General features: G+C 42.6%; 1 long non-coding RNA gene across 1 annotated transcript; it reads left to right on the top strand.

Annotated features, from left to right (window-relative positions):
* The first annotated feature begins 8144 nt into the window (after positions 1 to 8144).
* Positions 8145 to 9219, top strand: LOC140134183 (uncharacterized). Its single transcript, XR_011856103.1, has 3 exons — positions 8145 to 8289; positions 8575 to 8689; positions 8765 to 9219. It is a non-coding gene; the product is annotated as an uncharacterized lncRNA (long non-coding RNA).
* The last annotated feature ends 1451 nt before the right edge of the window (positions 9220 to 10670 follow it).

Here is a 10670-nt window from a genome sequence, read left to right on the forward strand (position 1 = left end):
GATTTCTGTAACTTGAGAAAATGTGCTTTCTATCTTTATGAAAAGTCTTCAGTGAGGCCAAAACGGAGGCACCTACTATGAAGCCAGGTGAGCCTTTGTCCAAAGGGCGACAGAATGGGAGGTTGGTAGGTTTGATAGAGGTTAGGAGGAAATTTTTCTTAACTTCCAGATTGAGGAGTTTCAGCATAGCTTGCTGCATTTCCCCATGGCTGTACCAAAACTTGTGGTGTTGGTCATTTGCTGATTGGATAAGGAGGAGAAAAACAGATGAACAAAACAATGTTGGCATTATCTTCTGCACTTTTTTCTGGGGGAAAAAAAAAGAAAAAACCATCAGTTGCTGAAATAATTTAATGCTACCTTCCTCGCATAGTTGGGACAGTTTAACCAGGCCCACTGAGACCCAATACTCGTTGTCCTCCATTTTAGCAAATTCCCCGAGCGTCCCATTATGCCATAAGGGGGTATATTCTGTAAAGCCTGTAACCCCTCTAATCTGCTTCACTTTCCCTCATAGGGTGTGAATAAGCTTCATTGTCGGAAGCCAATCAGTTTCTCGACGGAAGCCCCCCCCCCATCCAAGGTCATGAGTAGCCTCGTAGTACCTAAATAGTAGCTAACCATCCCTGCTGAGACCCCTACCATTCTGTCAGCCCCCCACCCCCGTAATTGTTGGAGTTTCGCTGCCAAATAGTAAAGCCATGGATTGGGGAGGGCTAATCCCCCGTTAGTCTTCGAGTGCTGAAAAGTTTCTAACCTGATGCGAGGGTGTTTCCACCCCCACACCAAGTCTCTTATTAGGGCATTTATCCTGTGAAACCTATTAAGGGGTAGCCATATCGGGGCATTATGCAGGGCGTACAGCAGCTGGGGCATCACCACCATCTTTACAAGGTTCAGGCGGCCTATTACCATCAAGGGAAGCTTACACCAAGCTGCTATCTTGGTTCTTATCTTAGTAAGAAGTGGCGTCAAGTTAAGTTCTTCAAAGTCCCATACGCATGGAGTGACCTCAATCCCCAAATATCTAAATCTAGAAACCACTGGTATGGGAGTCCCCAATCCCGCCAAGGCACCATCCAAACGATCCACTGCCATCAAGGCCGACTTATGCCAATTAATAGTAAGGCCTGATACGGATCCAAATTCCTCCAACAGGCGCTTTGCCGCCGCCAAAGAGGGCCTGGTGTCTCCCAGAAACAATAAAGCATTATCCGCGTACAGCGCTATTTTATTGTGTAACTGGCCATATCGAAACCCCTCAATATCCGGAGACAGCCTCACTGCCGCTGCTAATGGCTCTATGGCGATGGAGAACAGCATGGGTGACAAAGGGCAACCTTGTCGTGTACCCCTAGTAAGGGGAAACCACTAGAATGGAAATTCTCCATTTGCCCGTATCCTCGCCCTGGGTGCAGAATATAACCCTTTGACCCAAGATATAAAATTAGGTCCAAAACCCATCACCCGTATCTAGTGTTAAAACTGCTCTCTGACCGATGTTATCTGTGGGGATCTGCAGGCTGAGTAGCAATCTCCGGATATTGATAGAGGTCGATTTCTGGGGCATAAAACCCGTCTGGTCGGAATGAATAATGGAGGGGATGACACGTATTAATCGATTGGATAAGGTCTTGGCTAGTATCTTCACATCAGTGGATAACAAGGAAATGGGCCTATATGACTCCGGTACCTGAGGTTCCTTCCCTTTCTTAGGTATTACCACGATAATGGCTTCCTGCATCGACCGGGGTAAGTCCCCTTTCTCAAAGGATTCCTCAAAAACCTTTAGAAGCTTAGGCAACAAGATTCCCCCAATTTTTTTGTATAGCTCCATTGGCATCCCATCCACCCCTGGGGCCTTGTCATTGGCCATCGCCTGCGTTGCCTCTTCTATCTCCTCCAAAATCAGAGGGCCCTCCAGCATATCCCTATGCTCTGCCGATAGTTGATGTAAGGAGAGTTTAGTCAAAAAATTCTCAATATCTCTATCTGACGCCTGCGTTCTTGTTGTGTACAGGTCTGCATAAAAGGTCTGCAAGACATCTAGAATACTTTTAACATCAATGCACACGACCCCGTTTGGCGCCTTGAGAGAACCAAAAGGGATTAATCCTCCACAATCTCTTAGAGGTATGAGGTTCCCCGGGTGTGGTAAAGGAGATTAACATAGGGGAGTGATCAGACAATGTCCTCTGGAGGTACTGGACATCTGTCACTCGAAGTAACATTCCGGAATCCCCCAGCGCCAGGTCAATCCGAGAGAGAGTAGCATAGGTAGAGGAACAGCAGGAGTATTGTCTAGAGCACGGGTTATACTACTGCTTTAACCCCTTTCTGACAGGAAGGTGAGGTTTAAGGCATGCATATTCCTCAAATATACACATCAATAATGATAATTGCCAGCTGCAAAAATCATGACCTTCCTACTGTACTTGCCTCTGTGCTGCTCCCACTGAGTGGCCAAACCCCGCCCCCCCTCCTCAGCTGCATTCCAGTTTGGTGCACTTCTGGGGGCCTTCCCTCCACCTGCAGCCTGTCAGCCTACCTCCCCCACGTGTCAGCGGCCCTCCGGTACTCCTCATTTGGCGGATTGCTGGGTCCCCTGCTACCTGCTCTGGTGCCGACTGATAGTGCTGCGGCCTAGATGCGTGCACTCGGGCCGGGCTCTGCTCCACAGTTGGCGAGGACTTCTGGGTTCCCGCTCTGCCGGATCACTAGGTCCCCGGCCACGGTTGCCCTGGAGGATACCGGCACTTCAACCTGACTGCAGCCACGTGTTGGGCGCTGCCAACTTGCTCCACACGGCCCAGTGCTGCACATACCCTGTTAAGCAGCCGGTGAGTGCCAAAGAACATCTGTGGCCCTCTCTGCTGTCTGGCCAGCTCCTGATTACAGTAAGACAGCCAAGACACCTCCTCCAGTTAATACCTCCAGTGTGAGACCCCCCCTTGGCTGGACGAGCTACTGCAGAAGGCACATTAGGTCCCTGCTGCCTATGCCGCTTACTAGGGGACTTGAGATAGTGTCACAGTGCTAGAGACACAGCTCACCCCCAGATATTGTTGAAGCGTTACTGTGAACTCTCCTACATCCACAGCTCACCCCTAGATATATATATATATATATATATATATATATATACACACACACACACTCCCCGGCCACTTTATTAGGTACACCTGTCCAACTGCTCATTAACACTTAATTTCTAATCAGCCAAACACATGGCGGCAACTCAGTGCATTTAGGCCTGTAGACATGGTCAAGACAATCTCCTGCAGTTCAAACCGAGCATCAGTATGGGGAAGAAAGGTGATTTGCGTGCCTTTGAACGTGGCATGGTTGTTGGTGCCAGAAGGGCTGGTCTGAGTATTTCAGAAACTGCTGATCTACTGGTATTTTCACGCACAACCATCTCTAGGGTTTACAGAGAATGGTCCAAAAAAGAAAAAACATCCAGTGAGCGGCAGTTCTGTGGGCGCAAATGCCTTGTTGATGCCAGAGGTCAGAGGAGAATGGGCAGACTGGTTCGAGCTGATAGAAAGGCAACAGTGACTCAAATCACCACCCGTTACAACCAAGGTAGGCAGAAGAGCATCTTTGAACGCACAGTACGTCGAACTTTGAGGCAGATGGGCTACAGCAGCAGAAGACCACACCAGGTGCCACTCCTTTTAGCTAAGAACAGGAAACTGAGGCTACAATTTGCACAAGCTCATCGAAATTGGACAGTAGAAGATTGGAAAAACGTTGCCTGGTCTGATGAGTCTCTATTTCTGCTGTGACATTCGGATGGTAGGGTCAGAATTTGGCGTCAACAACATGAAAGCATGGATCCATCCTGCCTTGTATCAACGGTTCAGGCTGGTGGTGGTGGTGTCATGGTGTGGGGAATATTTTCTTGGCACTCTTTGTCCATCCCTTTATGACCACAATGTATCCAACATCTGATGGCTACTTTCAGCAGGATAATGCGCCATGTCATAAAGCTGGAGTTCACTGTACTCAAATGGCCTCCACAGTCACCAGATCTCAATCCAATAGAGCATCTTTGGGATGTGGTGGAACGGGAGATTCGCATCATGGATGTGCAGCCGACAAATCTGCGGCAACTGTGTGATGCCATCATGTCAATATGGACCAAAATCTCTGAGGAATGCTTCCAGCACCTTGTTGAATCTATGCCACGAAGAATTGAGGCAGTTCTGAAGGCAAAAGGGGGTCCAACCACAATTTCCTGCTGCAGGAAGCTGAGAGGCCTGACCCCCCCTCACAGAACTTTTTGAATTTATGAAATATTCTATTGACAAATATAAAAAAATATTGGAAAAAAATTGAAAATATTAAATTTTAAGAAGGCTGATTTACACAAGTAAATTAGCCTTTTTAAAATGTAATGCTTTAGATTTTCGCACCTTTTTGCCTTTTACAACCAACAATTATCATATAATCCCTTCACAAAAATGTTCTGAAAAGTGATCCAAAAAAAGTTATGGACGCCAAAATGCAATCACTGAAAAGGACAACTCAACACGCAAAAAAAATAAGCCCTTAAACAGCTCTGTCAACCAAAAAATATTTGCGTTATTTATTTTCATATCGCCATCTTTTCGGAGATATGAGATTTTCTTCAGTAAAATTGTAAAAATATATATAAAAAATATATATAAAAGAGGTGATCCATAACCGTAGTGATCCATATAATAAAGATGGTCTATTGTAAATAAGCAAAGAGATGTGCATGAATGACTGATGAAAAACTTTATTAATAATACATTTTAAAAACACACTTAAAAACCCAAATAAGGGTACATATATATCACAAGAAACTCCCTGGATGAGGATATAATGAATGGCAAAGAATTATCACCAAAATCGATGTATAAGGTAAGTAGAAATCATATATAATAACACTAGTGTCTAGGACCAAAAATCACAACCTAATAAAAAGTATAACAAGTGTTTGTAAAAGTTGAAGGTCCAAATAAAGTACAAATGGATAGAGTTCAGGTCTACATTACCGTGTATATAAAGTGCAATTCAGGGAGGAGAGAATGCCCCACTCACCGAGGCAACGGTCAACGTTTCTACTCTAAAAAAGCACAAAACAAACCAGGTATTGATCCCCAGACATGTGATTCTCAATCTACAGACCTGAGTGAGTCTGATTACTCTCAGGAGGACTCTGTGTCTAGCCAACGGAGCCTACCGTTGGACTCACCGAGGCAACGGTCGACGTTTCTACTCTAAAAAAGCACAAAACAAACCAGGTATTGATCCCCAGACATGTGATTCTCAATCTACAGACCTGAGTGAGTCTGATTACACTCAGGAGGACTCTGTGTCTAGCCAACGAAACATCAAAAAACGTGGACCAAGACACCGAGACTGGTCTCCCAATTATAAACGAGACAAATCAACTAGAAACAAGAAGACTACAAATGAAGGTAATACTGATGACCTCCAAATTATTAATCTGTCTACATATCAGTTGAGTGAAATTGAGTTGTCTGTACTTAAGAGGGGTCTCTCATTTTCCCCTATGAACCGCTTGGATAAATTTGTTTTGACAAAAGATTTATATTTATTTTGTAGGCAGTTAGCCTTTAACCCCTTAACGCTGAAGCCACTTTTCACCTTCCTGACACGGCCCATTTTTTAAAATCTGACATGTGTCTTTTTAAGTGGTTATAACTTTGGAACGCTTTAACATATCCAGTTGATTTTGAGATTGTTTTTTCGTGACACATTGTACTTCATGCTGGTTGAGAAATTTAATCAATATATTTAGTATTTATTTATGAAATAAATGGAAATTTGGCAAAAATTTTGAAAAAAAATATGTTTTCCAAATTCAAAATTTTCTACTTTTTGGAAAGTTGGTCATATCACTAAAATAACTTGATAACTAATATTTTCCACATGTCTGCTTTAACTTGGCATCATTTTTCAAACCTCTTTTCCTTTATTTAGGATGTTAGGAGGCTTATAACTTTAGGTGCAATTTTTCAGATTTTCACGAAAATCATCAAAACCTACTTTTGGAGGGTCAATTTAGTTAGAAGTGACTTTATAAGGCCTACATGACAGAAAACCCCCACAAATGACACCATTTTAGAAACTACACCCCTCAAAATATTCAAAACAACCTTTGGGAATTTTGTTAACCCTATGAGCGTTTCATGAGGGTGATAAATGAATAAATGAAAGTGAAATTAGAGAAATGTAATTTTATCTTACTATAGATTCATTGAACACTAAAATTTGCACCTTCACAATGGGTTAAAAAGGAAAATGCATTTTACAATGTTGAGGGCAATTCCTCCTGAGTATGCCAATACCCATTTTGTCACTGTACCCTGCTGTACGGGCACATGGGGGCACTTGGAATGGAAAGAGCGTTGTTTTGTTTTTGCAGGGCAAATATGGCTGAAAAAGTTTTCATGTGTCAGAATGCATTTGGAGAGCCATAATGGTACCAAAACAGAGGAAAGCCCCAACATGAGACACCATTTTGGAAAGTGCACCCCTTGGAGAGTTTAGCAATGTGTAATTTGTGTATTTTCCCCAACAGGTGTTTGATTCAATTAGGCCCCAAAAGGGAAAAAAGGTGAAAATTTTCTTAAAAATTTTACCCCAAATTTTTGTTAGCTACAAGGGATAAAAGATGAAACAACCCCATAAATGTGTAAAACTATTTCTCCTAAGCACAGAACTGCACCACTTTTGCATATAAAGTGTTGTATGGGTACACAGTAGGGCTCAGAAGGGAAAGAGGGGCTTTGGCCTTTTAGAAGCCAGATTTGACAATCATCCTTTACATGTGTCAGGATGCATTTGGAGAGCCCTAGTGGTACCAAAACAGAGGGGAACCCCAACAAGTGTCACCATTTTGGAAAGTGCACCCTTTGGAGAATTCAGCAAGGTGTAATATGTGTATTTTCCCCTACAGGTGTTTGCTTCAATTAGGTCCCTAAAAGGAAAAAGGTGAACATTTTCCCAAAAAAAGTCACTTTTACGGCTAATTTTTGTATCCCATAAGGCATTAAAGATGAAACAACCCCAAAAAATGTGTACTAGCATTTCTCCCGAGTATAAAATTGCCCCACACATGCAAATAAAATGTTGTATGGGTACGCAGTGAAGCTCAGAAGGGAAAGAGGGGCGTTGGCCTTTTAGAAGCCAAATTTGACAGACATCCTTTACATGTGTCAGGATGCATTTAGAGAGCCGTAGTGGTACCAAGACAGAGGGGAACCCCAACAAGTATCACCATTTTGGAAAGCACACCCCTTAGAGAATTTAGCAAGGTGTAATATGTGTATTTGTCCGTAAAGGTGTTTGATTTAATTAGGACTTAAATAGATAAAAGGTGAACATTTTCTTATAAAGGTCATTTTACTCCTAATTTTATATAGCCACAAGGGATAAAAAAATGTAATAACCCCCCAAAATGTGTAAACCTATTTCTCTGAAGTGTAGAAGTACCCCACATGTGTATATAAAATGTTGTATGGGCGCACAGTAAAAGGAAAGGGGAATGTTTGCCTTTTAGAAGCCAAATTTGACAGAAATGTTTGACATGCATTTGGAGAACCCTAGTGGTATAAAACAGAGAAGAATCCGAAAAGTGACCCTAATCTTTGAACGCACAATCCTTAGAGAATTTTTCAATGTGTAATATATGCATTTGCCCCTACAGGTGAATGATCCAATTAGGCCCTAATCATTAAAAAGGTGAAAATTTTCCTATAAATGTCACTTTACCCCTAATTTATGTAAGCCACAAGGGATAATATATTAAATAACCCCAAAAAAGGTGTAAAACTATTTCTCCCGAGTGTAGAAGTACCCCACATGTGCATATAAAATGCTTTATGGGCGCACAGTAGAGGAAAAGAGGGATGTTTGTCTTTTAGAGGCCAAATTTGCAAGAAATCCTTCACATGTGTCAGGATACATTTGGAGAGCCATAGTGGTACCAAAACGGAGGAAAACCCGAGAAGTGACCATAATTGTTGAATGTACACCCCTTGGGGAATATAGCAAGGTGTAATATGTGGTGTAGTGTAATACACGTGGTGAAATGAGCATTTTGAACATACAGGTGGTTTCCAAATATGATGTGCAATGGAGTCCAAGATGGAAATTTCAATTATTTCTGGAAAGTTCAGTGCCCGGGACACCACACACCTCATTCAGAGAATTGAAGCCTTTGAAACCACAACCTCCATTCTACTGGTCACGCTTGACGTGGAAGCCCTGTACACAATTATTGGACACCAGGTAGGTATCGATGCTGTCACTTTCTTTCTTGACAAACAGTGGTCAATGGATAGGAGACATGACTCCTTCCTATTGGACCTCCTGCACCTGGTGCTGCACCAGAATTATTTTCTTTTTGATCGGGTTTTCCATAGACAAGTTTCGGGCACTGCTATGGGGGCAAAATGCGCCCCATCTTATTTATGGGGTGGTGGGAGAAGAATGTGGTCTACCACCTCGATGCCTATAAGACCTGGGTAGCGGGGTGGTATCGTTATATTGATGACATTCTCCTTCTGTGGACAGGCAATCTTGAGGATTGTAACAACTTCATCAGCCAACTCAACACCAATCCATGGAATATTAGATTGACTGCACACATTTCGGACGTAACAGTGGACTTTCTGGATCTTAAAATCAGGTATGAGCACCCCAAACTCACTACCTCTCTTTACCGTAAATCAACGGCTTCTAACAGCTTGCTACACTTTTCCAGCTTTCACCCAAATCATCTAAAAAATGGAATACCTGCGGGCCAATTTTTCCATGTGAAACGGAACTGCAGTCACGAAGTGGATTTCAAGCAACATGCACATGAATTGACTTCCCGTTTCAAGAATAGAGGCTATCCCCGTAAAGTTATTTCTAAAGGTTTTCTCCGGTGAACGTCGACATCTACTGCAGCCTAAGACACGACCCTCAGACCCCAGACCTAGGTTGATTACGACTTACAACAATCAGTGGACCGAAATGTACAGGATTTTTGAAAAAAACTGGGACATCCTGAAGAGCGACAGTAGACTCCTTCCTTTCCTTACTGAAAAGCCACAAATTACAGCTAGACGCTCAAGAAATCTAAAGGATGCTCTGTCTAATAGCCATTTTCAACGCCCGCCGGTCTCTCTCGGACGGGGAATACGCCTACATGGCTCCTTTCCATGCGGGGAATGTTCCATCTGCAAAAAAAGAAATTTCCGGATCCAGCTAGGTGCAGATTAAAATCGCCTTTATTCCATTTTCAGGGCATCCATCAGATAAAATACAGGTGGCATGGTATAATCTTCAACACGTTTCTAGCACATACAAGTGCTCTTAATCGTGACTCATGATGTCAGTCATGATTAAGAGCACTTGTATGTGCTAGAAATGCGTTGACGATTATACCATGCCACCTGTATTTTATCTGATGGATGCCCTGAAAATGGAATAAGGCGATTTTAATCTGCACCTAGCTGGATCCGGAAATTTCTTTTTTTGTGGACTACATCGCCCACATCGATCCTTGCTAGCGGACTAAGTTGCCGCATGATCCAGGTGAGCTGGAGGACTTTTTGTATATAATGTTCCATCTGCCCCTTTATTTCACGTACTACGTTTTTTGAGGACCCAATTTGCAACAGAAGATATACGATCCAGAGCTACATCAATTGTAAAACACGGGGAGTAATTTACATACTCATGTGTCCATGTCGCAAACTGTACGTTGGTCAGACCACACAAGAGCTTCGAAAAAGATGCCAGCAACATTTGTCCACTATTCGTACAGCCCACTCAGACCAACAAAAAGGTAAAAAATTAACTTCGGTTGCCCTTCATTTTTTACAGCATCATGGGGGTCATCCGCGAGGCCTTCGGGTCTTTGGACTAGAAAAGGTCGTACTCAACAACAGGGGTTCAACATTGTTCCCCTACTACTGCGCAACGAATCTAGGTGGATTTTCACAATAGATACAGTTGCACCTAAAGGCCTTAACGAGGAGCTGCTTTTTACAGGCCATTATAAATCTTAGGCCCATCGGTACTATTAACACATATTTGACTTATTTTAGTTTTTGTTTTCTCTGGAATATATCACTCCATATACACATCACTTCCTTTCTGATTAGCATGTAACCTGTCTTCACCTGTCCCTCAATTACTAAATACAATTTCTGTCATATTTGCTTCACTTTATATATGTGTAATTTTGGGCACCTCTTCTTTAGCACATACTCTGGACCCCTTACTGTGTTTTTTACAGGGCCCCTTATCTATTCGCACTAGTGTAGTTGTATTTTGATTGTCTGATACCTCACATTTTCTTGTCTTTTTTGCTTAAGTCTTAGATTTCTTTGTGATCTGGTGGAAGATGCCTTTGATCCCATTTTTGTCCCTACTATTTGGATTCAGAAATTGGTCTGCGTACAACACCTCGTTACAGTTTATCTACAATCAGTTATGACCTACGATGTTCGAACCTACCTCCATGAAGCCCCTCCATATTTTGGGTGATTTCCATTTTTCGACTGCTACTCCTGCTGTTTTTTTGAATATAATACACTCATTTGCCATCCTTGTATTGACTTTTTGTATACTCTCCATGAGTTTTGTCCGACCCTCTTGAGATTTTGGATTCTCTTTAT

The sequence above is a fragment of the Engystomops pustulosus genome, chromosome 5 (genome assembly GCF_040894005.1).
Source record: "Engystomops pustulosus chromosome 5, aEngPut4.maternal, whole genome shotgun sequence".
Classification (NCBI taxonomy): Eukaryota; Metazoa; Chordata; class Amphibia; order Anura; family Leptodactylidae; genus Engystomops; species Engystomops pustulosus.